This window comes from Ursus maritimus, unplaced genomic scaffold (genome assembly GCF_017311325.1).
Source record: "Ursus maritimus isolate PB19 unplaced genomic scaffold, ASM1731132v1 scaffold_10, whole genome shotgun sequence".
Taxonomy (NCBI): domain Eukaryota; kingdom Metazoa; phylum Chordata; class Mammalia; order Carnivora; family Ursidae; genus Ursus; species Ursus maritimus.
The window spans coordinates 23434306-23462110 of NW_024423344.1; the positions used below are offsets into that span (position 1 = coordinate 23434306).

General features: G+C 42.0%; 1 non-coding gene across 1 annotated transcript; it reads right to left on the reverse strand.

The window, feature by feature from the left end:
- Nucleotides 1-15881: 15881 nt before the first annotated feature.
- On the reverse strand, nucleotides 15882-15984 carry LOC121101518. Its single transcript, XR_005833527.1, has one exon. It is a non-coding gene; the product is annotated as a U6 spliceosomal RNA (small nuclear RNA).
- Between the last annotated feature and the right edge of the window lie 11821 nt (nucleotides 15985-27805).

Below are 27805 nucleotides of genomic sequence, written 5' to 3' on the forward strand. Positions count from 1 at the left end.
TTAGAAAATATATGTATTTTTAATGTCCTTTGTGTCCTGAATTTAAGAAACGTGGCCGAGAAATAGACGCATTTATGCCAAAATTACATTGGAAATAGAGAACTATCTGCCTTCTTTATAAAAGTTCCACTTTTTTTGAAGTGAGAACTTTTCATTCCACAAAGAAAACCGATTTCATACTTAGCTGAATTAAATATATCCACATGCACTGGATGTATCAAAATTTGATTAGTAAGAGGTGAATGATTGGAACAAGTTTCTCTGTCTATTCAGAACAGTGAAGACTTCATTATGTCGCAGCAGCTCGTGATAAGATTCTGGGATGGCTTTAGGTTATGTTGTCTCATTAACTTAAAAGGAGAGGCCTCTGTTGAAAGGCAGTCGATAATGTAATAAAGGCCTAGCTAGAACCTCCTAAAAAAGTCCCTTTTCTTTTTTAAAGATTTTATTTATTTATTTGACAGAGAGAGACAGCCAGCGAGAGAGGGAACACAAGCAGGGGGAGTGGGAGAGGAAGAAGCAGGCTCCTAAAGGAGAAGCCTGATGTGGGGCTCTATCCCAGAAGGCCGGGATCACGCCCTAACGACTGAGCCACCCCGCACCCCAAAAAGCTCCTTTTCAAAAGGCACACGCAGGCCATTCAAAAGGCACAATTATAAGTGGTTAACCCATGAAAGAAAATGGAAAGCTTCATTAATATTCAAAGGATGAAAATGAAAATGACTCCAGATGCCGTTTTAGCTTATCAAATTAACAAGATTTGTAAAAATCATACTTAAGGGTAAAGCATGATGGGAAATCTCAGGGACTGCTAGTAAGAGTGTAAATGGGCTCATCCTTTCCACAAGGCAGTAGAAGAATGTGTATGGAAGGCCCTAACAATTGATTTGAATGGCCATACCTTTGTGAATCGGTAATATAGCTAGGATGTCATCCTTTAAAGAATTCAGAAAAGTGGAGTAAAGCTTCTTCACACAATTATTCATTGCAGTGCTAATAATGATAGGAAAAATTAGAACACCTCAGTGTCTCATCATGAGGATTTCAGTTATGAAAAATACACACGATATGATACATTTTATAAGTATTTAAAATGTGTATTAAGTTTTAACAATGTCGGGAAAATGTGACATACAGTAGTATTCTACTCTGTTAAAATATGTGTATATATAGAAAAAAAAAGACCAGTAAGTGTCCAAAGTTGAAGTGATCATCTCTAATTGGCAGGGTTTTAAGAGATTTTTCTCCCCCTTCTTTTTTTTTTCTTTTTTAAGATTTTATTTATTTATTTGACAGAGATAGAGATAGCCAGCGAGAGAGGGAACACAAGCAGGGGGAGTGGGAGAGGAAGAAGCAGGCTCATAGCAGAGGAGCCTGATGTGGGGCTCGATCCCATAACGCCGGGATCACGCCCTGAGCCGAAGGCAGACGCTTAACCGCTGTGCCACCCAGGCGCCCCTCCCCCTTCTTTATACTGTTCTTTAGTTCCCAGAATGGACGGGCATCATTCCAAAAATATGAATACAAAGTTATTTTTCGATAAAAGGAGAAAGTTCCTTTCGATAATTTTTGGTAATGGTTACGTCCCTGCGCTCCAGTAAAATGGACCAAGACGTCCAGCTGCAGTCAGGTACGCATTCAATAATGTTGATTAGCGCCTACTAAACACCAAGCCCTGGGAATGCAAGGGTAGACCAGACACGGGCTGGCCCACGTGAAGCTTACGGTCTAGGGGGAAGTACAGCGCATTAGTTTGCTGGGACCACCAGGACACAGTACCACAGACTGGCTGGCTTAGAAAAGTGAAAATTGATTTTCTCACAGTTCTGAAGGCCAGAAGTCTGAGATGAAGATGTTGGCACAGTTGGTTTATTCCTCAGCTTGTAGATGGCCATCTTCATATCATTAGAACTGCACCTGTGTCCAAATTTCCTCTTCTTATAAGGACACTAGTCATACTGGATTAATGACCACCCTGATGACCTCTTTTCAATTTGATTACCTCTCCAAATACAGTCGCTTTCTGAGGGATCACGTGTACTGGTGGTTAGAACTTCGGCATGTGAGTTTGGAGGAGGCGAAACTCAGCCCATGACATAGCAACGAAACAACACTGGCATCAAGAAGAAGGGCCGGCTAGGCCGAGATCAAAGACTAGACATTCCGCTCTAAGCGCTGCTGGTCCTTTCTAGGGGGTGGCACTGTGTTCACTGCACTCCGATGCTTGCTGCGTTCAGTGGTTCTTTTTCAGTGCTTTTGTATGTTTTGTGGCTTCTTTATTTAACAGGTTGATGGGAACAAAACAAATTTTCATCTAGTTAGGATGAAATGCAACTGACATTTTAAATTTATCTTCTCTTCAGAGTGTCAGAAAATGAATATTTATTCTTCGATGCCTGATATTACAAAGTCATTCATTATCTTTCAGGGAACAGATTGGGTTGTGAATTGATACCTGCTGAGTTCCCAGATGAGCATATGTCATGATTCCCAAAAAGGGCTCGGCTGGTCCTAAGTCTCCAGAGCTGTAAACAAACAGAGGTCTGGGGAATAAACTCTGTCCAGTCCAATTACTTCTCTGCGACTCACTTTTGACAATTTTTAAAATTCAGAACCATTTCTGTGGTACCATATGTAGAGTCTACCTAATTCACAATCTACTTCCTAAACCTGTGTTTGTTTTGCTCGCAAATCCTTCATGGCATGTGGCAGGGGCTATAAGTAAATTCATTAAATTCATTTGAAATTCATAAAACTAAAACAGATTCTTGAGACTGGATAGACCACGGTTGGAAAATGTTTGTTACATTGCATTCATGCAACTCATTGCCCCTCTGTTCCAAGAACAGGCAGAATTTTACATAATTGTTTGAAAAGCAATACGAAATTGGTCTAGCCTCGTGGTGCAGGGCCTGGGCTCTGAGGGTGGCAGCACCACTTTCCACCACCTGCAGGATCATGCAGATGAAAAGAGTGAACCCTCCGGGAGCCCTTAGAAGAATGCCTGGTGCACGGTGACACATACAATATATACCCTGAGAGCTGCTATTATTAGACTTCGCAGAGCAGACTTCCAGTTTGATGGGATCTTGCTCTCTCACCACTTTGCCACATGTCAAGTGCTCTATGACAGATTTGAGCTCTTCTGTTAATTACATTTTAATAAGGTAAATACTCGACCTTTTCACAATTTGAAGTGCAGCCTTTGGCTAGCTGTACCCACGCAACTGCAGTGATTCCTCTTTCTATAACTAGCAAAATTAAAATTCGTACAACTTTCAAAGTATTTTTTTTGATGTTCTTCCATAACTTGCAGGCATGTTGTGTTCCTTTGAATTCCTCCAGGTCATCTGTGAGTAATCACCTATGCTACAATCACTCCCACTGCTTACTTCCTCTGAAGTTCACGTGCAAGGCTTAGGGAGCACAGTCTCTCCTAATTTCCACGCTATGTTGTTGCTTTTCCCAGTTTGCAACGCCCTCGTTCCTCTTCACCAACATCAACCCTCCTTGATTTCTAAGTTGGACCCCAAGCTTCTGGGATCTTACTGTTTTTATTTTTCTGCCTGGTTCCTGATTGATACTTAGCTATCTCTCACTTTATGTTAATTCGTCCCTATGAATTATTGCTTGAAAAATGTGTTTCTTAATTGTGCCTTTCGATTCTCTGCTACATGGTAGGATCCTTGACAATGAAGCATGTGTCCTTGAATTCTTCTGTTGTTTATCCTACTATTTTTGTATGTAAATATTGCTTATTGCTTGCTTTGTCTTCTTATTACTTTTTCCCCCAATCCCAGTTACTTTTCTCCATGCTGTGACCTGGCCTTTCTAGCTGGTGTCCTTACAGTGAAAGGACACCATCTAGAGTGTTCTCTGTCCTCTAGTATCTTGTATCCTCAAGTATCTTCTGATACTTGTTTTACTTTTCTCTGTTGCACAATCTGTTTATATATCATCCCAGTGAAATTAAAGAGTTGAAATGTGTTGGGGCACCTGGCTGGCTCAGTTGGTATAGCATATGACTCTTGATCTCAGGGTCGTGAGCTCAAGCCTGCATGGAGTCTACTTAAAAAAAAAAAAAAAGTTGAAATGTTCCTTAGAGCATGCAAAGGGGGAAGAACGGGCAAAGAGGTCCACGCCAGGTAAGACTGAGCCGTGTCTCTTCGTGGTCCCCACGGCATTCTTTATCACACTTTCTTTGTGTTCTTTTTACTTCCCTTTCTCTTTATTGGACCATAAGACCACGTCCTATTAGTTTTGTTTTGTTTTTTCTAGATTTTATGTATTTATTTGACACAGAGAGAGACAGCCAGCGAGAGAGGGAACACAAGCAGGGGGAGTGGGAGAGGAAGAAGCAGGCTCCCTCCTGGAAGCCTGATGGGGGGCTTGATCCCAGGACCCCGGGGTCACACCCTTGGCCAAAGGCAGACGCTTAACAACCGAACCGCTCAGGCGCCCCTCACGTCCTATTAGTTTTACTAATCTTAAGCACTTGGCATTTTACCGGTTTTTTATGAAGCATAGTAAGTGCCTAATAAATGTTTGAAGAAATAAAAGATTGAACAAGGAGACTTACCCATGAAAATAGTAGTACTTACACTAGGTTCATCCGTTTTCCAAACACCTAGCTTTAAACTAACACTTTAAAGTGTGGACCCTGAAGCTAAAAGGATGGGATTAGTATTCCCAAATCTACAGCTTGCTAGCTGATGACAGAGAGCAAATGATCTCTCTGAGACTAGTTTATTCATATATAAAATATGTGGGTTGTCAGGATTTTAATACTTAGGCCAGTACTCAATATATAGTAAATACTTAAGAAATATAGCTATTATTGTGATGTTAAAATATATTGACATTTACTTATACAAAGTGACAAGGAAAATAACTGTTATATTGTTGTCACCAACCTGTTTTTATTTTATTTATTTGTTTATTTATTTTAAGTAAACTCTACCTCTAACATGAGGTTTGAACTCATGACCCTGAGATCAAGAGTATGCTCTACTGACTGAGCCAGACGAGCGCCCCCCGACCAACCTGCTTTTATTGAATACTTAGGATTTGACTCGATTCTCCAAAGGCTACGAATAATTTACCTGTCAGCATTGGACCTAGGTTTGGGAATTGGGAAAGAGAATTTTTATCCAGGTAGCTAACTGGTGACATGAATATCTAGAACTTTATTCATAATTAAATTTTTTTTAAGGATTTTATTTATTTATTCGACAGAGACAGAGACAACCAGCGAGAGAGGGAACACAAGCAGGGGGAGTGGGAGAGGAAGAAGCAGGCTCATAGTGGAGGAGCCTGATGTGGGGCTTGATCCCATAACGCCGGGATCACGCCCTGAGCCGAAGGCAGAGGCTTAACCGCTGTGCCACCCAGGCGCCCCTCATAATTAAATTTTTGATCTAAAATATAAATATTTTGGTAAAATATATATAACATAAAATTTACCATCTTAAGCCTTTTTTAAAAGATTTATTTATTTGAGAGAGGGATAGAGAGCAAGTGATCCATGGTGGGGGAGGGGCAGAGGGAGAGAATTTTCAAGCAGACTTCCCGCTGAGCACGGAGCCCTATTGGGCTCAATCTCATAACCTGAGATCATGCCCCGAGCCAAAGCCAGGAGTTGGCTGCTTAACCAACTGAACCACCCAGGCACCCCCCCCATCTCCATAGTTTTTAAGTGTACATATCAGTGGCATTAAATCTGTCCATACCAACATCCATCTCCAGAACTCCTCTCATCTTCCAAAATGGAAACTCTATATCCGTTAAACGGTAAGTCCTTATTCCACTCATACTCAAGCCCCTGCCAACCATCATTCTACTTCCCATCTCTATGAATTTGACTGTACTGGGTTTCTTATTATATAAGTGGAATCATACAGTATTTGTCTCTTTGTGTCTGGCTTATTTCACTCGGCTTGTCTTCAAGTTTCATCCGTGTTGTAGCATGTGTCAGACTGCGTTCCTTCCTAGGGCTAAAAAATTTTTTTTACTTTAATGGTTGCAAAACATTCCCTTTCTGTTTTGTATCTTTAGGTTTTTCCCCCTTTTTAACAACTCTGCTAATGAAAGTTGGGCTCAGTCTTTAAACATACCCAAGTTTTTTTAAAGCCCAACATAATAATGGAAGGTTGAAAAATAAAAATAAAAAAGAACAAGTCTAATGCCCAGGAAATCTCATAAAAAACATGTCTTTTTGTTTTCATCAGAAATATATTTTAAGATGTATTTAAGATTTTGTTTTAGAAGCAAGGGAAATGTTCAAATGTGTGGCTTTGTTGTTCTCTTTCAGCAATGATTACCACATCATCTTGGCCAATGCATTCACTAACCATAAAAGGAGAAAAATGTGTATTTCCTTGATAATATTGAGAATGAGTCGGCAAGTGATCTCTGAGCTCTGGGATGAGCTAAAAGGTGAAATGGAAGATGTTTTAACCTGCCAAGACTTGAGTTCAAGTCCTTAAAACTGTTTCTTTTCCAATAATGGCTAAGACTTTTAATCGCAAAACTGGATAAGGAAGCTTCTGGCATGTATTTTATTTCAGACAGCAAACTATTGATGAGAAAAACAGTGAGACATCAGACGAGAAAAACAGACAACAATCTTGGTAGTTTAAAATATACTTTTCTGTATGAATGAGGGCACTGGTTACAAACCTGGGGACTTCAAGGGGTATGGATGTCCTCTTTTTCTTATAGCGAAGGAAACTTTTCACTGGATCTTATTTTATTGTCTCAGGTAGAAGAAACATTTTTATATTCATTATTCATACACCCTGCCTAACACAAAAAATGTTTAAGTAAGTTTAGAGAATATTAAAGAACATAATTTAAGAAATCTGAATATAAATTCTTTGGATTAGCTTTCATTTTTCTTTTATTATTTTATTTATTTATTTGAGAGAGAGAGATAGTGAGAGACAGCGTGAGCAGGCAAGAGAAGGAGAAGCAGGCTCCCCCGCTGCACAGGGAGCTCAATGCGGGGCTCGATCCCAGGACCCCAGGATCACGAACTGAGGTGAAGGTCAATGCCTAACTGATTGAGCCATCCAGGTGCCCCATTTTGTCTTTTATTGTTGAGGCACTGATCTTTTCTCTGAAAAGGTGAACAGAAACTTTCATGAAGAACATAAAATCTGATGGTGGTGAGGAAATAGTCGAGAGCTTCTCAGATGGTAATGGCTATGTCTTGTCTATCTAGGGCTGGTCAGTTCATTCCTTTATTGTAGTTAGGATTTTCTTGGCCCATAAATTGAGTAACCATATGTTGTAGATTTTCTGGAACAGCCCCAATTTAAAATATTCTTTCCTGTTGTTAGACCATGTGTTGGACCATGTGTTCTGATATTTTTATGGAAAATGTGGTCACCTTACCCATAATTTTCAATAGTTGCCTAATGCGCCTTTCCTTCAAGGTACGCAGAGAGATCTGTGTCTGGGTTAGGGTATGAGCTCTACCCATTCTGTAAGAGTCAGCTGATGTCTTTGCATCTCTGTGAAATCCAACCTGCCATCTGCAACCATTTCCAGAAACTTTCCCTCTCTATTTCCCACACCATCTACAGAATGTCACATCCTGTCTAGCACTTAGTTGTATGTGGTCTTACATTGTTGTCATTGTTATGTGTGGGTTAGTTTCATCTCCTCAACTACATTGTACAGCCTGGAGGAAAAGAACATCCCCTCAATTTCTCCCACAACCTCCCCAGTGCATCACACAGTACTGGGCATCCAGCAGCTGCCATTTTAAAATAAGAAAAAAAGATTCATTGAATTTTTTGTGTCGTTCAGGGAGAGAAACCCCTTTGAAAATGTCCCTACCTGAACCCTGCAATGAACCTGTATATATTAGGCTATCAGTTAAACCCTCACCACGTTCTTGTCAGAATCCAAATGAAGGGGTGCCTGGGTGGCTCAGTCAGTTGAGCGTCTGCTTTCAGCTCAGGTCATGATTCCAGGGTCCTGGGGTCGAGACCCCCATCAGGTTCCCTGCTCAGTGGGGAGCCTGCTTCTCCCTCTCCCTCTGGCTCTCCCCCAGCTTGTGCTCTCTCTCTCTCAAATAAATAAATAAAATCTTAAAAAAAAAAAAAAAAGAATCCAAATGTAGATTTTCGGCACCAGATTCCTATTCTAAGGTATTCGATAATAACTAAGTAAACATACATTTGAGGGAAGAGGGGAGTAGAAACCCAACCCTTCGGTTCTCATATGTACTAAGTACAAAAGGTAAGTTTTATGAGTTTATTATTTTGTTCTAGACATAGTTAGACAGAATTCTATAATTTCTTTTTCAGGTGTCCCTTCCTTTTTGTTCCCTGACTACGGAGGCCCTCCCCAACCTCGGTGGTCTACTCTGTAAACATTTGTTTCATGGAAGTTGCTTACAAGGAAGATGAAATGATTGCTACCAAATTCACATCTCTCTCTCTCTCTCTCTCTCTTTTTTTTTTTTTTTTTTTTTGAGAGAGTGCAAGAGAGAGAGGAAGAGAGAGCGAGCACAAGCGGGGGAAGAGGAAGAAGCAGGCTCCCTGCTGAGCAAGGAATCCAACAAGGGGGATCCCGGGATCATGACCTGAGCCAAAGGCAGACGCTTAACTGAGCCATCCAGGCGCCCCATCGCATCTCTGGAAGCAGCTTTTCCCTGCACTCCAGGAAGTTTGGGGACACTTGGGCAACACCAAGCATCAGGGAGCCTTTTCAAAATATTCATAGCAGATGACGTGGAGTAGGTTGGGGTGGAGACTCCCACGGCCTGGATTTCAGAGAACGTGTGTTCCAGGTCTCTTAGTCCCACGTCCCACGGCACCTCTGCAAGGCCTTCCGCTGGCTCGCCTCTATCACACCTCCTTCCCCAGACCCCATTCCTACCAGTATGAACACTCATGTTTTTCCCAAGTAATTGGAATGTTTACGAGAATTTAATTAGCCATGTGTATACATATAATGCGTTAGATTTATGAGTTATTTAAGTACTTGGGGAAGGTTTTGCTCAGTAGGTTATAAATGTGCTCTGCAGGCACTTAAAACATTTAAAATAAAAATTGATTCTGTTAAGTTTATAAACTCAGTTTAAAATGTTTAAGGGGATGTAATTATCCAAGTTTGTAAATGATATTAATTGTTTAATTTAGTTTCTTTACCATGAGCTAACCAAATATTAATCAAAGAAAAGTGAGAGAGTTATTCCTAATTTGCATAATAAGATGACTAATTTGAACTCAAGGAAAACTAGATTTTTAATTCTGTAACTTAAAAAAAATGGTATATTAATTTGATATCCCAATAAGTGTAAATCGTTTTTCCTACTCCTAAAGATTTCTTTTCTGTCCAAGACATAAAAAACAAACAAGGAAACCTTTGATAATACCAAAAGACAGACCCTAAATATGTTCACACGTAAGTGACCCCTTATTGGCCACAGTCTCTTTGCTTGTGGTCCTGAAATTTCTGGAATATAAATGATCCAGAAGCACATTCTTTAAGGAAGGGAATTATTAGCACTTTTACACTTTCCTGTTACATGCAAATTTCCTTCGACTATCAGGTGTGTCATAGGGAATGTGTTTGTATTATGACATGGAATTTGCTCCCTCGATTTGTAAATGATCTGTTAACCCAACTGTGTTACTAAACAAATTACAGAGACTCTTAAGTATCTCATACCTGGTACCCCCTCCTCTCCTCCTGTTCCCCCCTCCCCTCCCTTAGCCTCTCTCTGTTCTTGGGGGTGATCCAAGTGAAATAAAGAACGGGGATGCCAGCAGATTCAAACACAAATGCAAAACCTAGTGTCGTTGATATCGGGATTGCTGAAACTGTACCCTGCTCTTTCTTTACTTCTGGACTCTGTTCTGCTCATATAAAATTACAGATGAATCCACTACCATGGCACAGGCACACCACGCCTGACGAGGTGTCTGGCCAGGCTCAAGAGCTCTCTTGTACTTGCTCTCTCCCCACCTCAGTGACCGTGCAGTAGCAGAGAGCCTACACCAGGGCCCATCACGATCATCTTACCTTCTAGACGGCTGTGCACTTTTTTTTTCTTTTGCTTTGGAGGCTTCTTGCTACTCATACTTTTGTTAAGGAAAAAAAAATTCCTACAACACTACCTTCTGGATCAGTCTGATGGAAGAGTACCCTGTCATTGCATACCAAACAAACAAACAAACAAACAAACAAAAATTGCCATATACAAGGACTTATCAATGTGTGTGAGGATTTTCTTGCTATTATAAGACCTCGGTAAAATTCATACATGAATTGGGTATTTGGACACTAAGGCTAAGACAAGGTGCAACTCTGCTGCGCCATCTTGGAGTTAGAACCTCTCTGTCTATTTAATCGGCCTCCTTTCTCTTTTGGCTGCCTTTATTGAAAGCGTATGGTATGTGTTTAAAGCTATAAACTAAATTGTCCTAATAAGGAGACCACTATATTTTTCTGCTTCAGACACTGGGATCTCAAATAGGGTTCATTTTTAGAAAGGATTCTCTGCTAAGGCAAGTTTGGAAAGCCACTGATTTCCATCTTGCTAAAAGCCTCTTACTTTTCCTGTAGATTTCAGTCCTTGCCTTCTTTACTTTTTGTAGCCCAGCGCCATCACCACCAACATATCCATTCTCCTGAAGATTTCATGTTTCCTCCCTCTTCAGTAATCTATAAAGGCTCCTTGCAGACTACTAAACTAAATTCAGTGTTTCCGACCTGGCTTTCCAAGGCAGAAATCATCTGACCTGACTCTAGCTTATCCAAATACGTTTTTTCCTGGGCACCCGCACAGACGCTCGAGTCTGGGAAAGGTCACTGTGTCCCGGCTTCCTTGCCTGGTGCCCTTGACAGGTCTTGTTAATCCCCTGCACTGGGCCACCACCCATGTAGGAGGTGGCCTGAGGAATGAAGCCCATTTGCCATCAGCTCTTCTCTACGCCCCAGTGCCTTCTGCATCTGGGTTCATTGTGTCCCTAAATCTGAGGCTCTTCCCCTTCTCCTTCCACCTACCCTACTTCCTCGTAATCCTTCACAGTCCACACACCTGTAGGCCCTTTATTACTTCCCTGAGTTCAAGATGGTCTCTTCTCCCCCACAGGCTTATATTTAATTTTGCCTAATTTTGCTTTCTTTGTTCTATGGTCTTCCCACCAGGATCACGAACTTCTCTATTTCTTCGCAAGCTTGTGATGACCGTGGGGCTCTATCGTTGAAGGGTGGGTAGAGTTCTTGGCTGCCATTACATGCCCCGAATTTAGTCTCAATCCTGTCTGTCTCTCAACGGTTCTGCATTTTTGACCAAATCACTTAAACTTTCATAGTCTCATTTTCCCCTCTGTAAAATGAGAATAATAAAATCTGCTGTGTTTTAGAATACAGCAGTCACAGACAGAGTGGTCTGCTGCTGGTTTAGGCTAGCTCTCTTACTGGACTCACCATGGATGAAGAAATGTTTATTGAGTTGTTCTAGCTTAGAAACTGAATTTTAATAACCCACCCAGAGTTGATGGGTTGTAAAAATCTGACTCCTGAGATTATAGCTCACAAGAGACTGGTGGTTCTTTTTGCTTCCTTTCCACATTTTCTTCCTTGGTCATTTCTCTAATCCCAAGCACTGTTTGTCTTTACACACCAGTGACCAACAAGCGTCCGAGGCCACCTGGATATCTCTGCTAAGCTTCATTGCCAAGAAGCTAAACGGCCACTTGACATTTCCCCTGGGAGTCCTCACATGCTTTTCAAACGTGACATATTCAAACTGTACTCTTGTTCACTGCGTGAGGCCTACGTTCCCACCCAGAGCCACATCTAATCTATCCCTTGTCCATCCTTGCTCATTTTAGTGAATGGATGGCACCTCTTCAACCCAGTTGCTCAGGCTGGTATCCAAGAACGGCCCCTCCTGCACAGCCAGTCTATCACCACCGAGCTCTAGTAATCCTATTCCTGAGCATATCACAACTCTGTCCCCTTCTTGTCCATGTTAGCATTACCCCTTGAGTGGGTTATTGCAAAATTCTCCAACCTGGTCTCTCCATTTTTACTTCAATTCTCCCTCTAGCCCATTCTTTCCGTAGCAACCAGAAGAATCTTTTTAGAGCACAAAAATCATCTATCTCATCTTATCTTTATATTTTGCACTCAAAATAACTCCAAATCATCTCTGAGTGGCCTCTGCGGCCCTCTGTGATCTGGTCTGCTTCCCTCCTCAGGTCCTTGTGGTCCTTCTCTCCCTTAACCCCTTCCAATCTGTGTTGGCCCTTCCGATCCTCAAAGACACCAAACTCTTTGCTGCCTTCCGCCTGACAGCTTTCTCTGCATTCCATCGGCTGGTTGTCTCCTGGTTCCACGTGAAGCATCAGAAAAGCCTCTCTTACTCCTCTAGTCTAATGTAGCACTTGGCACAAGATACAGTTGCGGTCTTATTTGTGTGATGAATTGTTTGTCTGTCTCCCCTCGGACTGTGACATGAGGGCAGGAACTACTTACCAGTCTAGGGGGCCAGCCAGATAGTAGGGGCTCAGTAAGTGTTTGATGAATGAATACTCATTTGTTCACTTTATAGTGATTCGTATCCAGGTCGTTCCCTTTCCTGGTACCTGCAAAGCTGACCCAAGGAAAAGTACGTGCATGATAGACATTGACAATTAGAACCAAAATATTTGCACGGTGTCAGGAGAAATGTTGTCGCATGAACTTCACCACGCTCATCTCATATGAGCCTCCCTCTTGATTAGATTGTGCCAGATAAATATTACTCATTTCTTCCTCCCCAGCTCGTCAGCTTCTCTGTCCTACTAATGCGTTCTTGTGATTACAAGCCCCTGGGTTGTTTCAGACAGATCGCAATACCGTCGATTGGGTAATAGAATTACTCTACTACTAATAACAGTAATCACAACCACAAACGTTTATATCATACTTTATGATTTTCTAGGTGCTCTTAACATGCATTATCACCTTTAATCTTCGAGTCTGGGCCTGAAGACGCATCTGCAACCTTGGTTGATTTGGATGGATTCCAAGCTTGGTCTGAAGCCGCTTCCAAGGAGTCCATGGGTCACTGAAGGAAAGACTGCTTCAGCTGACGGCTGATGGGGGACTTTTTTATATTGACTTTGGGTAGTTCCATCCCGAGACGGTGAACTTCTCCCCACCACATCCTCAAATTCTGGAGACTTTTACTGTATATAGCCCCCAGTTTACCAACTCCCATTACTCCTAGGATTGTTAAGATAGATAAATGAGGTAATAATAATAACGAATATTGTTTGAGTGCTGACAACGTGCCGGACAATGTCCCTAGGTGCTTTATACACACATTAATTTCTTCAGTCCTCATGACAGCCCCGACTTAGGAGACATAGGTAGCATTGTCGTACCCACTTATAAAGGGAGAACTAAGACCTGAAGCGATTAAGGAACTTGTCCCCTTGCTAGTAACTGGGGAAGCTGGGACATGAACCCAGCAGACTTTCTAGACTCCATGCTCACAGACAGCATATCTGGGAATGTTTATTCTTTAACCACATTTGTTCTTTACTGACATTATTCTTAATAGACTTACCAGAATTTAAGCAGCGCTCACTGTGTGCCAGCCGCGAAGCTCTGTGCTGGAACACAGCTTGCTGTCTAGTGGGGGAGATGGGTCTGAACAAATGATCACCAGTGTGCTGTGTGTTACAAAGATGAAGGAACCCTAGAGCAGGGGACCAAGGCTCATCGGGGGCTCAAAGAAGGCCTCTGTGAGGAGGGGACATGTTATCTAAAGCCTGGAGGCCATGCATACGTGGTCTACACAAAAGGGAGGAGGGAGACCTACAGCAGGGCAAAGCCTTCCATGACTGCCTGAGGAACTAAGAGAAGTCTGTGCAGCGGGAGTTTCCAGAGTAGAGAAACGAGCAGGAGTGAGGTGATGCTGGAGAACAAAGGGCCTGGGATTTGGTATTTTATCTAAGGATCATAGGGATTTGGTGTTTGATTCTAAGGGCCTTGGGCAACTACTGAAAAGATTTGAGGCAGACTGCTGAGCTGCAGGGGGAGAAGGCAGAGGTCAGTGGGGAGGTTGCTGCAGTCCCACAGGACAGGGAGGCTGGCAGGGCGAGCAAGGGTGGTGGCAGCCGGGATACAGGGAAGCGGATGTGGCCAAAATAGGTCTAGGAGGTGAAGTGAGCAGAACCCGGAGATTAACTGAATGTGGAGGGTGAGGGGGAAGGAGGAGTCAAGGTCTCTGACTTGAGTGAGGTTTTGATAATGGAAATAGAAATGGACAACAGAAACAGAAGCAGATTTGGGTGCAGGGATTGACAGAGTGATGGATTGCATTTCAGGGGTGTTGACACAGAAGTGGATGTGTCCAGCCCGCACTTGGCTTGTATGGGTCAGGAAGGAGGAGTTGGGCTACAGAATTTCTTTGACTCTAACATGAACATTTTTCATATTTATGACTTCCAAAATTAGAATGTGGCTTAAAAACAGTGTGTTTATTAAAAATAGTGTTTTAACGGTGAACTATAATTGGTGGTGTCTTAAAATAGACAATAGTCTGTAAAATAAGAATATTTCATAAAAAGGTAACTAATTTGTATTTAATGGTATTTTGAGATATCAGGGAAGGAAAGCCTTTATTTTTTTATTTTTATTTTTTTTAAAGATGTTATTTATTTATTTGACAGAAAGAGACAGCGAGAGAGAGAACGCAAGCAGGGGGAGTGGTAGAGGAAGAAGCAGGCTCCTCACTGAGCAGGGAGCCTGACGTGGGCTCCATCCCAGGACCCCGGGATCACGCCCTGGGCTGAAGGTAGACGCTTAAGGGCTAAGCCACCCAGGCACCCCAGAAGGAAAGCCTTTAAAACACTCTTTTGGGGTGCCCGGGTGGCTCAGTCCATTAAGTGTCTGCCTTCCGCTCAGGTCATAAACCCTGGGTCCTGGGATGTAGCCCCATGTCAGGCTCCCTGCTCAGTGAGGAGCCTGCTTCTCCCTCTGTCTCTGCGGTTCCCCCTGCTTGTGCTCTCTCTGTCTCTGTTGAATAAATAAATTCTTTAAAAAAATACTCTTTTATCTTAAAAAAAAAAAAAGATCATATTTAGTGAAAGTAAAATTCAGCAGTAGCACTAGTATTTGACACCAATGCCAAACTGGTAAAGTTCAAGTAACGAAGCTTTAACCACAACTCTTAGGGGCTTCAGGTGTCTGTTCTTTCTAAGTCTAGACCATTCCTTGCTCCTGTTTCTACCTGCGACAGAATTTTGCCTACGTGTTAACTTGATTAGCTGTCTTGTCTCCACATCACAAAGGTACGCTTTGCCAACCTGGGGTAGAATAATGTGCTTTTGAAATTCAATCCGTCATCCCTTTTCCCTGAGTGTAAAATGCTGAAACTTTTCCTGTAACTGTGGCCCTGTGTCCCATACCCACCCCCAACCCACTACCCGCCTCAGACTCATAGGTGCGGCAAGAGCTAAAGAAAGAGTGACATTGGTTTAGGAGAAGAAAAAGACGTAGCAACACCCCTTTCTCAAGTCCTACATCATTTAGTCTCTGAGTTATTTTTTGGCCAATATACTATCTTCCATTGTTAATTTAATATTCATAACTGTGTAGATAATCTTCCCAATTAGATTTTTGCTTAGCAGGGGAGCAGACAACCATAGCTACTCCCCCCAGAGTCTTTACTTGGCATTCTGCTCCATTTCCATTTAAGGCCTGGGGCTCACACAGACCACCACTTGGTACAGCCCAAGCTCAAGGAAAATTTTTATTGCAGCGAAATATACATAGCACAGAATGTACCGTCTTAACCATTTTTAAGTGTACAGGTCCGTGGTCTTAGATAGATTCATCACACTATGCCACTATCACCACCGTCCATCTCTCAAGGAAACTTACAAATTTTGCAAGTCATCCTTGTGTAAGGGTCATGCTATCCTTCTCCGTATTATTCCAATTTTAGTATGTATGCTGCTGAGGCAAGAACTCTCAAGAAAACTTTTAAAAACAAAACTTTACTTCCTAACTTGTCTATGAGGCCAGCATTCCCCTAATACCAAAACCAGATAAAAATACTACGAGAAAGAAAATTACAGACCAGTAGCTCTCATGAACATAGGTGCAAAAATCCTCAACAAAATATCAGCAAGTCGAATCCAATAATGTATAAAAAGAATTATACACCATAGCCAAGTTGGATTTATACCAGAAGTGCAAGGCTCATTCAACATTTGAAAATCAACCAAAGTGACACACTACGTCAATATACTAAAGAAAAAAATCATATGATTATATTGATTGATGCAGAAAAAGCATTTGGCAAAATCTAACACCTATTCACTACGAAAACTCTCCAGAAACTAGGAATAGAGAGGAACTTTCTCAACATGATAAAAAAAAAAAAGAAAGCATCTACAAAAACCTACATCAAACACCCTACTTAATTGTGAGAAACCGTATACTTTTTTTAAAGTCGGGAAAAAGTCGAGATGTCCTCTCTCACCACTCCTAATTAACAACATACTGAAACTTCTAGCTAGTGCAGTAAGACAATAGAAGGAAATAAAGGTAAACAGATGGAGAAAAAGAAGCAAAACAAATCTTTACTCAGAAACAAAGGTAGGCACCTTAAGTCCCTTTTAGAATTTGTAGACTTTATTGCATATTTGTTTTCTGTTTCAAAGATTTCTGCTCTTATTTTTATTACTGCCTTCCTTCTACTTCCTAGAGTTTAAGTTGCTGTTCTTTTTCTAGCTTCTTAAGATGGGAGCTAAAATCATGTGGACTTTCAATGTTTGTTCTTGTTAAGTATATACACTTACAGCTATGAATTTCCCTTTGAGCCCTGCTTTATCTGTACCCCAAACATTTTGATATGTCACATTTTCATTATTATTCAGTTTAAAATAGTTTATAATTTCACTGCAATTTTTTCTTGGACCTACAAGCTGTTGAAAAATGTGTTGCTTAGGGGCGCTTGGGTGGCTCAGATGGTTAAGCTTCCGTCTTCAGCTCAGGTGATAATCTCCAGGTCCTGGGCTCGAGCCACACATCTGGCTCCCTGCTTAGCAGGGAGTGTGCTTCTTCCTCTCCCTCAGCAGCTCCGCCTGATCAAGCTCTCTCTCTCTCTCTGTTCCTCTCTGTCTCAAATGAATAAATAAAATCTTTAAAATAATACAAATAATAAAAATGTGTTGCTTAATTTTCAAACACATGGGGGTTGATATCTTCCTGTTACTAATTTCTCATTTGATTCCACTGTGGTCAAAGAACACATTTTATACGATTTCACTCCACAGGAATTGTTTGAGACTTGCTTTACGGCCTAGCAGATGGTCCATGTTGATAAGTGTTCACATGCTCTCACAAACAGCATGTATGTGGCGGTTATTAAGTATAAAGTTCTGTATATGTCAATTGTGAATTATGTCAATTTGGTTATTTGTGTTGTTCAAGTTTTCTATATCCTTGCTGATTTTTTGTCTGCTTTGTCCTATCAGCGATTCAAAGAGGTGTTAAAATCGCCTGTAATGATTGTTAGTTTATCTGTCTTCTTTTAATTCTGTCAACTTTGCTTAATATGTATTGAAACTATGCTACATTTTCCACAAATTATTTATACATTATAAATTATTAGATGCATACAAATTTAGGACTGTTTTATCTTATGTAAACTGACACTTTGTCATTATGAAATGTCCCTTTTTAAGCTCTAGAAATATTTCTTGTCCCAAAGTTTTTGTTGTCTGATGTTCATACAGCTATACCAGCTTTATCTTGGTTAGTGTTTGCATGGCACATTTTTTTCATCCTTTTTTCTTTAAAATTTTGTGTTTTTATATTTAAGTTGAGTCCCTAGTAAACAGCACATGGATTTTGCTTTTTTAGCCAAAAGTGATTTTGGTCTTTGAATTGGAGTAATAATCTATTAACACTTAATGTTATTATTGAAATCTTTATATGTACTGTCTTGTTATATGTTTCTCTTTCTGTTCTTTATTCCTTTATTTCTCTCTTCTTGTCATTTTTTGGGAGAACAATCAAGTATTTTTTATTATTCTATTTTTTCCCCTCTTATTTTAGCTTACTGGTTATTAGCTTTCAGAGGTTCTGGATTATTTCCACTTTTTTCTAAAAGGAAGGCAGGTGGTACAGAGGAATCACCTCAATCCTGTCGAGGGTTGGTTTTAGTCTTTGTTAGGGTTGCTCCTTTTGGGTTTACCTTCGTTAGCAAACTATGGCCTTTCTGGAGTCTCAGCCAGAGGTTTGGGTGTTGCTATTCCATGCTGATGAACCTCGAACTCCGCCCTCAATCTCTTCAGTACCATGTTCCCGAAAAATCTTCGCACGGCGCTTCAGCCAGCCCCCCAGCTGCTGCTTTCCCTTAGCTTTCCTATAGTCACAGCTGTGCTGGCTTAGCTTGGGAGTTAGCACACATCTCAATGGGAGATTGCTTCCAGCCTTCCAGATTCACTTGTCTGCAGTTCTCTCCTCTGTGGGGTTTTACCACCTAAGCTCCAGCCACTTTGGCAGCTTTGAACTCCAATCTGCCTCCTCAGCGCAATAGAATAATAGAGTAACCGCCACCTACTCTAGTCCCTGCCCCGTGAATTGGGCCAGGGAGAGAATGGAGCCCACCTCGGTGTGCTTACCTTCTCTTAGGGATGGTCTGCATTGGTTGTTCTTCAATGACTTCAAATGTTGGTGTTATATAGTCTGTCCAGCTGTTAACAGTTGTTTTCAGCAGAATAGTTGGTTCAGTACAAGCTACTCTATTATGGCTGGAATCAAAAGTTTTCCTCTATTACGACTTGGTACACTCTATGTTAGAAATAAAAAATCTAAAACAAATCAAGAGCTCTAAAATCTAAAAATCTAAAAGGACTCTACAACCATCATCAAGTGTTCCCAATTTGGCATTTTGTTTAGATCAGATGTCCTTTCCGTACCTTCAGTTTGGTTCTTTGGCAAGAGCTTTGTATTTGGACTGAGAAACCGAAGGCTTGGTTTCTAGACTTCTATATAAAAATTATGTGATCCTGAACAAATCTCTTCTTATTACCACTTTGGCTTTATCATTAGCCAAGGAGAATAGCTATTAATGCCTGCCTGCCTTAAGTCTTTTCAGGAACAAGCAGGACAAATGCTTGCTCTGTTTTCTTGACAGAAATGGTGTGAGATCAGCTTCACAATGAAAGCAAGGTTCACAAGGTGCCATCTCCACAGAGCTGTGGGAGCGTTCATAATTTTCCAGCTCTCGGACAATTCTCGTGCTCTATTTTCCTTTTTCTCATCTTAATTAGAGCTGTGAATTAAACACAAATGTGAGTGCTGTTTCTTCTGCCATCTGGGTCAGACTGTCCCGCCTGACTGCTAGAATAAAAAAGAACACAGGTGTTTGAGTGGGATGTTGGTTTTGGGAGAACTGGCTGGCCAGGTGTATCTGACCAGAGACCATTCCCTACAGACAGGCCATAGGGGAACCCAAACTATCAGAAAGGTTTTGCTCAGCATGGAAACAGAACATAAAAAGCCATGAGAGACTGAAAGGCATTAAGCTTGGAGAGCCAGATGGGTATGTTGCTATGAGTGGAATTACCCTTTAGCCAGAATTTTTGGGCCTAACGAGACAAGACCTCCGTGGCACAGCTCCGCTTTGTCTCTGACTGTGCTTTTTCTGGGTTTTATCTCTGACTAATCCCCTTCTGGTTGGTGTAGCCTCCGTTAGGTGTTTTACTGAAGTCAGCCTGGTTGGTGTCTTGTCCTTTCAAGGTCACCTCACATCTCTGCTCAGATGCTTTCTGTGCTTAGTTTATAGGTTGGCCCTGAGAGCAGTGTTGCTTCTTGTTCCCAAATTTGGGGACAGGACCTTATTTTAACTTCCATGCTCCAGACCTATTATAACCCCAATGGACCAGGTTCTTTATATATGTATCTCCTTTGATCTTCACACCAGCCTGGAAGGTCATCACCTTCCTTTTACAGATTTGGAAACTGAGGATCACGGGGGCTAAGGCATCTGCCCAAGGTCCCAAAGTGGAATGTTACAGAGAGTGTTCCTACTCAGGTCCGACCTCAAATTGAGAGTTCTGCGCGCTGCTGCCCCTGCAGAGGAAGTACCACGTGGGTGAATCATTCCGAATTCTCATGTCACCTGTAGAAGAAAGAGGACCTAAAAAAAAAAAAAAAAAGTGATTTGGTCCAACAAAGAGCCCTCCAGCCTAGCACACCTTCATGTCTTTCTACCTTAATTCCTGTTTCTTCTCCTAGAATTCTGCTCCTTACTCACTGAGCACTTACTATATGGTGAGAACACATAGTAATACAAAGACATAAAGCCTATAGTGGAGGAAGAGAACGAACAGGTGCAACCTCTAAAGAAGGTAACTTAACAACATTCTGCATCTTTCAAATGTGCATAACTTTCGATAAGCTTTTGTACTTTAGGAATTATTCACATATTCACATAAAGCCTAAGTGTAACTAAGAATATTGACAAACATATAAATAAATGCAAAGTATCTCGAAGTGATGTAAGTACATAAAGAAAAACAGAACGGCTATCATTCAGGTTTCTAGTGGAACCAGTAGAGTGTGTGTGTGTGTGTGTTTATGTTTATCTATTTACGAGAGACATTTATTACAGGGAGCTGGCTTCTGTAGTTCTGGAGCTGGCTGGGCAAGTCTGAAATCTGCAGGGCAGGTCGGCAGGAAGGGAAGGCTGGAAAATTTTGATCAGGGGTTGGTGCTGCAATTCCACAGTTGGAATTTCTTTTCCCTCAGAGACACTTCAGTTTTGTTTTTAGGGCCTTTCAACTGACTAGATGAGGCCCACCCAGATTATAATCCCCTTCACTTACAATCAGTTTAAATAGATTTTAATCACATATACAAAATACCTTCAGAGCGACACCTAGATTTGTGTTGGATTGGATAACGGAGTATGGTAGCCTTACTAGAGCATAAAGTGAACTAGCACAAGAAGGTAACATATCAACAGAAAAATGAAATATAGATGACCAACAGGCTGTAGTAATATGGACAAGCATTAAAAAAACGAGGGTTAAAGTATGTTACTAAAGTATGTTGCTAAAGTATGCATCCAATGAAAAGAAGCAAAGGATCTGAGTCAAAGTGTCTTGAACAATAAATGTATTGGTTTACAGCATAGGAACACCATAAACAGGGTGGAGTGCTTTGGCTCTGGCCCTCTGTATGGCCCTCCATTCTTTGCTGACTCCATTCTCAGGCTGCTTCACAGGATGGCTGCTGCAGTTCCAGGCCTCGTTGGCATGAGTAAGGGAGAAATCATGTCTTCCTACTACTCTTTGAAGAGTGAGAAACTTTTTAAATGCCTCCAGCGAACCTCCTCTCAAGTCTCATCGGCTTGAATTGGGTCATGGGTCCATATTGGGGCTAATCTTGTGACTAGTGAATACCAGGTGCTGATAGACTTAGCCTGAGTCAGTCAGTAGTGAGGGGAAGGGAAGGTTATGATTGCCCTAGACCAGAGCCTCCCAACCTTTTTGACAAGCAATGATGCCCAAATGGGTGACAGAGTAGAATGGCTCAAAGCAAGCACCTTGAGGCTCTAGACCTGCAAGGGTCCACCTGGCTGTCTCAAAGGCTAAATATCTCTACATACCAATGGGTAGCAACTTGCACATTGGGTTGGACCAATTAGGAGCCATCCCCTTGGGGATCCATCCCCAAACTATGAGACTTCTACTCAGTGGAGCAAGAGTGGACTGGTTAGTAATGACTCAATGGGTAGTAAGGAAAGGGGACAACATGGGTCTAGGAATCAAGGCTATTTCCCCAAGGTTCTGGTTTCAGTAATTGGGTGGACGCCAGGGGTGAACTAGAACAGGATTGTACTGGCTCATGAGCGCCAACTGTCTGTGTCCTGTCTCAATTCTGTATTAGGTGATGGGAATATTTATGTCACAGAAATCGACAAATGCTACAAATCAGTGTTTTCCTCTAGAAATCAGTTTTTAACCCTTTACCAGCACACGAAGGGCCCAAGACAGACACACTGGAGGAGGAACAGGCTTGGTTTTTGTCTTCCTGCTGGGAATCCTGCTCATTTTTTTTTCATTGAGGTGAAATTCACAGAACATAAAATTCACCATCCTACTCATCCTTTTTGAAGTTTATTCAAGCTCGTGGTTATCGCCTCTTTATTCAGTATCATATTTTATTTTTGAGAAGGTAACACATTTACATTCATAAGGTACCAAAAAAAAATCCAATAAAAAGTGTCCCTCCTATTTCTGTTCGCCAGTCATCCAATTTCCTTCCTTGGAGAATACCCAGGGTAATGGATCTGTTGGTATACTTTCTGAAAATTCTTAAATAAATGAATTCTTAGACTATTTTTAAACACACACAGTGCTCTAGCCTTGCTTTTCTTCATCTAACAAAACATCTTGGGGATGTTTCCATACCATCACATACAGAACCTCCTTATTTTGTCTTGGTAATGCAGTCACATACAAGCAGCCACTGTGGATGACTTTGAACAGACTTCTTTTTGCATATGTGTGGATATATCTGTAGGACCAATCCCTACAAGCCGAATTGCCGGTCAAAGGTTATGTCTATTTGGAAGTTGAAGGTCATCGTGAAATGGCCTTCTGTTGATAAGGCATCAGTTTACATTTTCATTAACAGTATGCTTGTTTCCTCACAGCCCTGTTCACAAAGCATGTTATCAAACTTTTTATTCCTTTTCAATCTGATAGGGAAAAAATGGTATATCAGTGTGGTATTAATTTCCTTTCCTTTTATTGTAAGTTGGTGCATCTTTTTATATGTTCGGGGCCATTTCTGTATCTTTTTTTGGTAAACTATCTCCTTGGATTTTCTTCCATTTATTCTTTTGGGTTTGGGGGAGTTTTAAAATTAAATTTTAGCAGTTCTTGTTATCTGAAGGAAATTACCTTCAAACACTTTTTCCCCTGTTTTGTCATTTGTCTTTTGGCTTTGTTTCTGGTGGTTTTTCCCATGCGGGCCTTTTTTTTTTTTTTTTTTTTCATATAGTCAAATCTGCCAGTTTTATAAAGTTGGATCTTTTTATGGCTTCTTGGTTTTATGTCATACTTCCTCACTCCAAAAATCATTAAAAACTTATTACAAATGTAACCCAATTTTTGCTAGTACCTTTATGTTTCCATTTTTACATTTCAATCTCCACTTTGTATGGATTTTGTTCTACTATTTTTTCTATGTGGCCGTACAGTTGCCATATTATGTGCTGAACAATCCACCTTTTCCTCCGTTGTCTTGAAATGCCACCTTCAGACATTAATTTACAGAAGAGAAAATTGGAAGATTGGTACCTGCCATTTAGACAAAAGAGAGCCAGCCCTTGCTGTCTTTGGGAAGTGACCGTACAGACATATAGCTCCCTGCTTGATGGAGTAGCTTTTTCTGTTTGCTTTAATTTCCTATTAAGAATTCTGTGTGTGGCAGGGAAAGGACAGGGAACACACAAGTTCTTAGGACGATTGGGAAACGCAGTTATACAATGTGTTGATTTTGTTCTGCCTATCTTTTTTTTTTTTTTTTCTGAGGGGGAGGTCATACAAAAGAGAGAAGAAACTGCAGAACTAAGCTACTTTTTGCTTTCAACTACTTGGTTACTTCTTCCCTTTACCAAGAAGTTCCTTGTCTATTTCTTGGGTAACATCGATTTTGCTATGAAATACAGCTACAGAGAACAAAAACAGGAATGGTGAATAACATATGAAAAAACCTCTTTCAGGGAAACTAAATTTCCTACTCCTGAAAGAAAACATTTTGACCACCGTTTTGGAGAAGGAAGAGGTTCCTCCTGACCCAAGCTGATCTTGGTTCAGAATCTAGAGACAGTGAGACCTTTAACGGTCATTGTTTATGAGATCAGGAAAAGGAAAACAAGGAGGAACTGCAGATAGCTGACCGAGTGACCGGAGATCGTGACTCGGTCACATGCTCATCTCCAGAAATGGTCTCAGACCAGCAGACAAAGCCTTGCTGGTCTGAGGAGGTGAATGGCCCAGGCAGTTCGCTTATTCTCTGTCGCGCCTTCTCCACAGAACGGGGTCCTGAGCTGCTCAGTGGAGCTCGGATGTGACAGGTGGCCTGTTGGCATCCCCACAATGGGGAGAAAAAGGCTTGGCCAGCCAAGGCTTGAAAATACAAATAACTCGAACATCCAGAGCACTCCTTAATACCTAGAGAACCTGGGCTGGCCTCTCCCTTCTTCTGTCTACGTACCCTGCCTATGTGGCTCCAGGGTAGCTTCTGAACCCTTTGTGGGATCCTCGCTGTTAATTTCACTTTGATTTTACCAACACGTGTTGAGGTGGGGAAAAGGAGGCCAGCAGATAGGAGAGGGACACTGTGTTGTCCCAAACCCACAGAATGGACCCTATGACTAGGCTCCATTTTACATCTTACCCCACAAGGGAAATCTCAGGTAGAACAGAAATAGAAAGCAACCCGTGGCCTCTTTGGTTGCTGTTTTCCCCGTAGTAGGTTATTAACCAGGACTGATTTTAGCAAAACAGAAGCTTATTCTTTGCAAAAGTGGGAGGTAGAGGAATCTTGTCCTCGGTCTTGTTGTTTTGACCCCCAACTCACCTCTTACTGCCTTCTCACACTCGTCATTACTTGTCAAAATGTCCTGTGGCCCTTAGTACCTGATTACACAATTCCTGCACTCTTCAGGTCATGAGGCAGGGGTCAGGACCTTTTCTCCTGCCATAGCCACTAGCCCATCAAAATGGCCAACATACTGAAATAACTATACCCTGAAGTAAATATTAAACCTATGTTACGTAAAGAGAAGACAAAACCATTAAGCATAACATAAACACGAATCACATTCTTAAATGTTGGCCTCTTGAAGAAGAGAAGAAAGGGAATGTATTAGCAGAGGAAGTAGGGAGAAAAGAGAGAGATAGGATATAGGAGGAGGCCACGGATTCAGTGGAGAAAAGCAACAGTGTTGACTCTTGTATATACTCCCCATTGAAGTGTCAAAATATTAAAAAAACTATTTCCAGTTTTCCATTGCTTTCATTTTTAACTATTGGTTTTGACTGAGGCAACCAAATCCTCCCCCTCAATGAAATCATTTTCTAACCTCAAAGGCAGGAACTAAAGTTAATTCCTGCAAGGTCCTGTCAGAAGCCAGATGTTAAGGGCTGAATGTTTGTGTCCCCCCCCCCCCAATTCATTCATCATAGCCCTGATCCCCAGTGTGATGGTATTTGGAGGCCTTTGGGAGGTAATTAAGTTTCAATGAGGTCATGAGGGTGGGACCCTTATGATGGGATAAGTATCTTTATAAGAAGAAGAACACAGAGAGATCTTACTCTCTCCATGTGCACACACCCCAAAAAAGGTCCTATGAAGTCACAGTGAGAAAGTGGTCATCTACAAGCTGGGAAGGGTTCTTACCAAGAAACGGAGTCTGTTGGCACCTGGATCTTGGACTTTCACCCTTCAGAACTGTGAGAAATAAATGACTGTTGGTGCCCCAGCCGATGGTATTTTGCGATAGCAGCCTGAGATGACTAAGACGCCAGAGAACTGGACAAGCACCTATTGCCTGAAGGTCACGGTCATTGTAGGGGTTGGGGGGACGGAGTATGTGTGTTTGCCAGAGTTCTACGTGTAAATGTCCTCTCAAGGATTCTGACTCCAGTAAGAATCCCTGGCTGCCCTCATAGAAAGGAGCTGCATTTTGATACCGGCCTCTTCAGCGCCAGGCTGCCTGTAACACACGAAGCGATGAGTTACTACCGGTGGAGGGCCAGGTGCCACTGCACTAAAGATTTGTTTCCCAGCAGGAAGGGAAGAATTTTTCCATTTCTTTGTTTGTTTGTTTCAACTCTGCCACAGGCCAGGGATTCTCTTCCTGTAAGAGATCCTTTGTGGGTATTTTCCATCACAATATTCCCCCCTATTTCTCACCTCCTTTCTGACCTTGTACACGTGGTAAGTGCTGCTTACTAAGGAGCTGTTGCTGGGAAAAGGGAGAGGTTGTGTCGGGGTGCCCTCCCTCTCCTTAGCTCTCATAAACTTCTCTGGCTCTGCTTCAGGAGAAGGACAGGGAGTGTCCCACCCACTGTGACTAACCCTTCTCTTGAAGCACTTAATCGCTGTCCCTCTGACAAGTCTTCAGAGACTGAGCACAAGCATGCTACACCCCAGCTCCAGCAGATAGCTGATAAGCTGCTGCCGGGGCTCGGGGTGGAGAACAATTCATTTTCTACTTAGGTTTTAGAACCTTCCATAACCGAGTGCCTTTAGAGAGCTGGCTGCTGTAAACTCTCTGAGTCAATGGGGCTCAGGGTGGAGAACAATTCATTTTCTACTTAGGTTTTAGAACCTTCCATAGCCAAGTGCCTTTAGAGAGCTGGCTGTTGTAACCTCTCTGAGTCAATGGAGCCAATGACAATTTCATCCCCAAGACCGTTGTTGGTTTGGGGGCAATGATTTGCGTTTAACGAAAACATTAACTTTCCACAACTTGTAGAAAACACAGTTTGGCTCTGTTGTGGTGGCAAGGGCGTACTTTCTTTCACACCAGCCCAAAGGAGTTTTTAAAGTGCAGAAACTTTCCTCATTACCAGCGGGTGAATCGCTCCAGCCGGAAATTCCTTAGGCACCAGGCTGAGGAGCCGCGAGAGGGTAACCAGCTCTCGGAGGATTCTTGCCGCCTTGCCACCTCAAGCAAGAGGAACTGGTTTTCTGCAACCAGTTCTATAACACCAGTGGGGAAACTGATGACCCTCCAGCTGGAAGCGCGGCAGCTGGTTTGTTCTGGATCATCACGCCGGCCTCGTTCTCGGTCCCTGCCTTGTGTGGTCGGTGGTTCCATCTCCCTTAGTTTCAATTCCCCAAACGCATTTTCCCTGAAAGGGCTCTTCTCTGACAACCTGGGCTCGGCTGCCTCTGGCCACACCTTGCCTCCGAGGCAAATAAGCACCTTTGATTTGGGCTCGGGAGTGGAAATAACAGATAGTCATCAAGAACAGAGGGCTCTTGCCTGGGCTTGCTCAGAAAATCCCCTTTGCAGAGGGGGAGCTGTCTGTCCAGCTCCCTGGGTACGCATCCCTTGTCAAATTATCGGGACTTTTCATTCTGTCAAATATTAACCCCTGTCCTTGGTTGCTTTGGTGAAGAGAGATGAAGGTGGAAGGTAAAAGAAAAGAGAAAGAGCACGTAGAAGGCAGAGTGAGAGACGCTAAGGGAAGACCAGAAGGAGGAAGGGAAAGGCTGGGGGTGGGGGACCCAGCAGGTCCTCTGGGCCTCCAGCCCACTATCTGCTCTGCGCATGCGGATCAGGCTTCTCGCCGCTGATCATTCCTCTGGTGGAGCTTTCGTCCTTATTGTCATGAAAAAATATGTAATTACCAAGTGAAAAAAAAGTCAGGTTAAAAACAGCCTGTAGGGTGTGATCCCCCTTTGAAGTATTTGTTGGCATAAAGGTTTGGAAGGCCATAGATAGAAATTCTAAGTGTTATCTTGGGAAGGTGGGATTATAGATGAGTTTTTCTGTTCTTCTTCTTCTTTGTTTTTTTTTCCCCCAATCTCTACTTTCTACAAGGGATGACTATTGTTTATGAGAGAAAAGTTAAAGTCATACTAAAAAGGGAAGGAAGAGACAGACACAGAGGAAGAAACAGCGGAGTCAAGGGGGAGGAGACACGGTTCTTTGAGGCATGTGATAATGCAGATATTTAATCAAGCTATGCATCTCCCTGTTTTAATTGCCTGCTCTTTGCACTCAGGGTACCCATTTGAC